Source organism: Peromyscus leucopus, chromosome 5, assembly GCF_004664715.2.
Source record: "Peromyscus leucopus breed LL Stock chromosome 5, UCI_PerLeu_2.1, whole genome shotgun sequence".
Classification (NCBI taxonomy): Eukaryota; Metazoa; Chordata; class Mammalia; order Rodentia; family Cricetidae; genus Peromyscus; species Peromyscus leucopus.
In genome coordinates, this window is record NC_051067.1 from 75,776,836 (window position 1) to 75,783,713 (window position 6,878).

General features: G+C 47.4%; 1 pseudogene; it reads left to right on the top strand.

The window, feature by feature from the left end:
* The first annotated feature begins 568 nt into the window (after positions 1–568).
* Positions 569–3,917, top strand: LOC114687091 (annotated as a pseudogene).
* The last annotated feature ends 2,961 nt before the right edge of the window (positions 3,918–6,878 follow it).

The window sequence follows — 6,878 nt, forward strand, 5'->3', positions numbered from 1 at the left end:
TCTTTGTGTAGCTTTGCACCTATCCTGGAACTTGCTTTGTAGACCAGGCTGGCCTCGAACTCACAGAGATCCGCCTGCCTCTGCTGGGATTAAAGGCGTGCGCCACCACCGCCCGGCTATGTCTCTCATTTTCTATCGATGAAAAATTAGGAAGGTTGAGAGTAGTGAAGTAGGGAAAATATAGGAAGATAGCACAAAGAAAACTCAAGTTAGGCAACTAGACAGAAAAACTAAGTCTTTACTTTGGGGCTATGAACACCAACTGGGAAAAATCTATCATCTTTGAGCTTATCGGGTAGGAAAAAGATTCTTATGGTGAAGAGTTAATGGGAACAATATAAAAAGAAACTATATTCTTGCTTAAAAATGCTTCTGCCCTGCTTGAGCAAAAACCACAGCTCTTGCAGGTACAAAGCTTGCCCACAGCCCTGCCGCCTTGTGAAAAATAGGCTGTTCTGCAAAAGCCACGAGATGTACTCAAGATTTCCCAGAAACTGCTGTTACCCACCCAGACCACCCAGACCCCAAGACTCAGCTAGGTGTCTGAACCCCTAGTAACCCCTCTACCCCACCCGTATAAAACTGCCCTATAAAAAGCCTATAAGCTGGAGCTTCGGGGTCTTCAGTCCTCAGCCTGACTGTTGACCCGTGTGCACACGTACAATAAACTGCTTCTGAGTGACTCGATATCGGAGTGAAGCTTCTGTTGTCAGAGCCGACTCTAACATTTTTGGAGGTCCCACTGAGATCATTATCTTCACATCTGGTGGTGAGTCGGCTTGGGAGGGTGAGCAGGTGTCTGGGCTGCCCGTGAGGACACCCAGACAGTGGGGGACAGACGTGTCCAGAACCCACAGGCTGCAGCTCTGGAGGACGCTCTAGAGTGTGGGGTCCCTGTAAAAGGGACCCCTTCGGATACCCTTTTGCCTAGGAGACTTTTTAAGAGGCCCGGGCCACTAGATTATCTTTTGGTTTCATTTTCTATACCATTTTGCCGGCTTGTCCTGTCTCTGTGTGTTGTGGGTTTGTTCGTGTCGTTCGGTGTCTTGTTTTATCTGTTTGGCATGGGCCAGACTGCCTCTACACCTCTCTCTCTTACCGTCGCCCACTGGTCAGAAGTATCAGCCCGAGCCTCAAACCTAGCGGTTCGAGTGAAGAAAGGGAAATGGCAGACTTTCTGTTCATCTGAGTGGCCCACCTTTGGTGTTGGGTGGCCCGCTGATGGCACTTTTGATCTGAATGTTATTAGGGCAGTTAAACAGAAGATTTTTGTTCCAGGTACCCATGGACACCCGGACCAGCAAGCCTATATCTGGGTCTGGGAGGATTTGGTGCTAGACCCACCTAAGTGGGTCCGGTCTCTCCAGGCCAACTCATCTGCACCACCTACTGACCAAGCCCCCCTCCTTCTAACCAAAACCCCTGAACCGCCTAAGTCTTCTCCGTTAACCCCGACACCTGCACCCCTGCCAGAGTCGCAGGCTGACCTCATTTCTCTTGATCTAGATCCCCCGCCACCCTACAGACCGCCGCCACAGCCAGCTGGGGCAGAATCCGGACCGGCTCTGGTCTCCCCCTCAGGGCCAGCAACAGGGCACCCGGCAAAGGAGGGCATGCCCTCATGATGAGGTCCCACCGGCAGTCACACTGCCCCTGCGCCCCATTGGGGGAACCATTGAGGATGGGGCTGGGGGAGACATGCCTGCCCTCCAATATTGGCCATTTTCTTCCTCAGATTTATATAATTGGAAAAATATAATCCACCCTTTTCTGAAGATCCCACCCGACTAACCGGGCTCCTCGAGTCCATCATGTATTCCCACCAGCCTACATGGGACGATTGTCAGCAACTTCTGGAGGTCCTTTTCACCACAGAAGAAAGGGAACGCATCCTCCTAGAAGCTAGGAAGTTAGTCCCTGGACCAGACGGACGGCCAATCTCATTGATGAGCGTTTCCCCTTGAGACGTCCGACCTGGGACCCAAGCACTCCAGAAGGTAGGGAGCATCTGTCTCTCTATCGCCAGACTCTAATGGCGGGTCTCCGTGCAGCGGCCAGAAGGCCCTCTAATTTGGCTAAGGTAGGTGAGGTTCTTCAAGGGCCCGAAGAAACCCCCTCTGTCTTTCTTGAGAGACTCATGGAGGCATATAGAAGGTATACCCCTTTGACCCACAGTCAGAGGAATTGAGGGGAGCAGTAAGCATGGCCTTTATAGGACAGTCCGCCACAGATATACGGCGGAAGTTGCAGAGATTAGATGGATTGCAAGGGCTGAGCCTGAGAGATCTGGTTAAAGAGGCAGAGAAGGTCTACTATAAACGAGAGACTGCGGAAGAAAAAGAGATTCGACTGGAAAAAGAAAGAGAGGAAAAAGAGAAACAACGACAAAAACGCCAGAATCGGGATTTGACACGGATTCTTGCAGCTGCAGTAAGAGACGGGCCAGGGCCACGGGGGCGAGGAGGAGGAGGCTGGGGAGGCCGTTCTCCTCTGGGACCAAACCAATGTGCCTACTGTAAAGAGGAAGGTCACTGGGCCAGAGAATGCCCAAAGAAGTTAAAAGGGCGAGGTCGACAGGTCCTTGCCCTTGAGGACTGAGGGAGTCAGGGTTCGGATCCCCTCCCCGAGCTCCGGGTAACATTTGAAGTGGAGGGGACCCCAGTGGACTTTGAGGTGGACACAGGGGCAGTCTACTCAGCCATCCAGCATCCGCTGGGGCCTCTATCTACCCGAAAGTCACTGGTTCAAGGAGCGAATGGAAGCAGAGAGAGACCCTGGACCACCCAGAGAACAGTCAACTTGGGAAAAGGTACTGTACAGCATTCCTTCCTAGTCCTGCCTGACTGTCCGGCGCCGCTTTTGGGCAGAGATCTCCTGACAAAATTGGGAACTCAAATCTCCTTTACCGCTCGGGCCCAGAATTAAAATTTGCACACCCGAAAGTGGGGGACCTCCATCTCCTCACATTAGAACTCCCAGCCACTGAGGAGTATCGGTTGTATGGAGCAGCAGCTAAAGCCTCTGTAGCTACTGTCTCCCCGAACAACGAGGAATGGATTCACAGGTTTCCTAATGCGTGGGCAGAGACAGGGGGCCTTGGACTGGCTAAAGAACAACCCCCGGTGGTAGTCACCCTTAAGCCCACTGCGGTGCCCGTGCATGTAAGACAATACCCGCTCAGTCGAGAAGCCCGGGAAGGCATAAAACCCCACATCAGGAGGTTTCTGGAACTGGGCATTCTGAAACCATGCCAGTCAGAGTGGAACACTCCACTCCTACTGGTAAAAAAGCCAGGAACAAATGACTACAGACTGGTCCAGGATCTGAGGGAAGTAAACTCCCGGGTGATAGACATTCACCCTACAGTGCCCAACCCTACAATCTCCTGAGTACCTTGCCTCCAGAGCGCAATTGGTACACTGTTCTGGATTTGAAAGATGCCTTCTGCCTACCCCTCCACCCAGATTCCCAAAAGCTCTTTGCTTTTGAATGGTCAGACCCTGAGGAAGGGAGGACAGGGCAGCTAACATGGACTAGACTTCCGCAAGGATTTAAGAACTCCCCAACACCGAGACCTTCAGAGGTATCGAGAGACCTCCCCTGATGTCACTCTCCTCCAGTATGTAGATGATTTACTCCTGGCAGCTGAAACTCAGGACGCCTGCAAACTTGGGACTGAAAAACTTCTAGATACCCTGGCTAGCCTGGGGTACAGGGCATCTGCCAAAAAGGCGCAGATCTGTAAAAACAAAGTCACCTTCCTCGGTTACTCCTTGGAAGGAGAGAAGAGGTGGATCACGGATGCCGGAAGCAAACCGTGGCCAGCATACCAACTCCAACAGATCGCTGGCAGTTACGCGAATTCCTGGGCGCAGCTGGGTTCTGCAGACTCTGGATTCCAGGGTTCGCTGCCATAACAGAGCCTTTCTCTCCCTTATTAAAAGAAAAGACCCCTTTTGTCTGGCAGAAGGAGCACCAGCTCGCATTTGAGAAACTGAAGAGGACACTCCTGTCAGCCCCGGCGCTTCCTCTCTCGGATGTAAGTAAACCCTTCACCCTGTACTTACATGAGAAGGGTGGGGTGGCGGTCGGCGTCCTAGTACAAGCTCTTGGTCCATGGAAAAGACCGACTGCCTATCTATCAAAGCGGCTTGATCCTGTAGCCAGGGGATGGCCGACCTGCCTCCTGGCGGTGGCAGCAGCCGCCATGCTGGTGAGGGACGCAGATAAATTAACTCTGGGACAGCATCTGACTATTATAGCTCCCCATGCATTGGAGAGCCGGACCGATGGCTCAGCAATGCTCGGGCCACATACTATCAGACAACTCTCCTGGACCGGGACCGCATCACTTTCGGGCCCCCATCCGTCCTTAACCCAGCCACCCTCCTCCCAGTTGCCCAACAAGAAGAGGAGGGAGAGCCAGTGCATGACTGTGGTGCCATCCTGGCGGAGGAAACTGGGGTCCGGACAGATTTAACGGACCAACCACTGGCCAACCCGGACCTGATATGGTATACGGATGGCAGCAGTTTCCTAAATGAGGGGCAGCGGAAGGCGGGAGCGGCAGTGGTGGACAAGAATAAGGTCATCTGGTCTAGCAGCCTCCCAGAGGGACCTCGGCTCAAAAAGCCGAATTGATTGCGCTCACCCAAGCCCTCACCATGGCAGCGGGTAAGCGAGCCACCATCTACACAGATAGCCGGTACGCATTTGCTTTTGGTAAGATTGCCATTTTTACTATGTTAATCCTACCTATCCATGAGCATGGGAGATCCTTCCATTTTCTGATATCTTCTTCAATTTCTTTCTTTAGAGATTTAAAGTTCTTATCAAAAAGGTCTTTCACTTGTTTAGTTAGTGTTATCCCTAGGTATTTTATATTATTTGTGGCTATTGTAAAGGGTGATGTTTCTCTGACTTCTTTCTCAGCCCTTTTATCATTTGTGTATAGGAGGGCTACTGATTTTTTTGAGTTGATCTTGTATCCTGCCACTTTACTGAAGGAGTTTATCAGCTGTAGAAGTTCCCTGGTAGAGTTTTTGGGGTCACTTATGTATACTATCATATCATCTGCAAATAGTGAAAGTTTGACTTCTTCCTTGCCAATTTGTATCCCTTTGATCTCCTTTTCTTGTCTTATTGCTCTAGCTAGAACTTCTAGTACTATATTGAATAAATATGGGGAGAGTGGACAGCCTTGTCTTGTTCCTGAATTTAGTGGTATCGCTTTGAGTTTCTCTCCATTTAATTTGATGTTTGCTGTTGGCTTGCTATAAATTGCTTTTATTATGTTTAGAAATGTTCCTTGTATTCCTATTCTTTCTAAGACCTTTATCATGAAGGGTGTTGGATTTGTCAAAGGCTTTTTCAGCATCTAGGGAGATGATCATGTGGTTTTTTTCTTTCAGTTTGTTTATATGGTGTATTACATTGACTGATTTCCGTATGTTGAACCATCCTTGCATCCCTGGGATGAATCCTACTTGGTCGTGATGGATGATTGTTTTGATGTATTCTTGGATTCGTTTGCCAATATTTTGTTGAGTATTTTTGCATCAATGTTCATGAGGGAGATTGGTCTGTAGTTCTCTTTCTTTGTTGCATCTTTGTGTGGTTTGGGTATCAGGGTAATTGTAGCCTCATAAAAAGAGTTTGGTAGTGTTCCTTCTGTTTCTATTGTGTGGAACACTTTGAAGAGGATTGGTATTAGTTCTACTTTGAAAGTCTGGTAGAATTCTGCACTGAAACCATCTGGTCCTGGCTTTTTTTAGTTGGGAGACTTTTGATGACTGTTTCTATTTCTTTAGGGGTTATTGGTCTATTTAAATGGTTTATCTGGTCTTGATTTAATTTTGGTATTTGGTATTTATCCAGAAAATTGTCCATTTCTTCCTGGTTTTCCATTTTTGTGGAGTACAGGTTTTTGAAGTATGATCTGATGATTCTCTGGATTTCCTCGTTGTCTGTTGTTATGTCTCCCTTTTCATTTCTGATTTTGTTAATTTGGGTGCTCTCTCTTTGCCTTTTGGTTAATTTGGCTAGGGGTTTGTCTATCTTGTTGATTTTTTCAAAGAACCAACTCTTTGTTTCATTGATTTTTTGTATTGTTCTCTTGTTTTCTATTTCGTTGATTTCAGCCCTCAATTTGATTATTTCCTGGCGTCTATTTCTCCTGGGTGAGTTTGTTTCTTTTTGTTCTAGAGCTTTCAGTTGTGCTGTTAATTCATTGGTATGGGATTGCTCCATCTTCTTTATGTGTGCATTTAGAGCTATGAATTTTCCTCTTAGGACTGCTTTCATAGTGTCCCATAAGTTTGGGTATGTTGTACTTTCATTTTCATTGAATTCTAGGAACTCTTTAATTTCTGTCATTATTTCTTCCTTGACCCATTGAAGTTTCAGGTGGGCATTATTCAGTTTCCATGAGTTTGTGGTTTTCTATAATTTTTGTTGTTATTGAGTTCTAACTTTAAGGCATGGTGGTCTGATAAGATACAGGAGGTTATTCCAATTTTTTTGTATCTGTTGAGATTTGTTTTGTGTCCAAGCATGTGGTCAATTTTTGAGAAGGTTCCATGGGGTGCTGAGAAGAAGGTATATTCTTTTGTGTTAGGATGGAATGTTCTGTAGATATCTATTAAGTCCATTTAGTCATAACATCTGTTAGGTCCTTTATTTCTTTGTTAAGTTTCAGTCTGGTAGATCTGTCTTTTGGTGAGAGTGGTGTGTTAAAATCTCCCACTACTAATGTGTGGGGTTTGATGTGCGTTTTAAACTTTAGTAGTGTTTCTTTTATGAATGTGGGTGCTTTTGTATTTGGAGCATAAGTGTTTAGAATCGAGACTTCATCTTGGTGGATTTTTCCCGTGATGAAT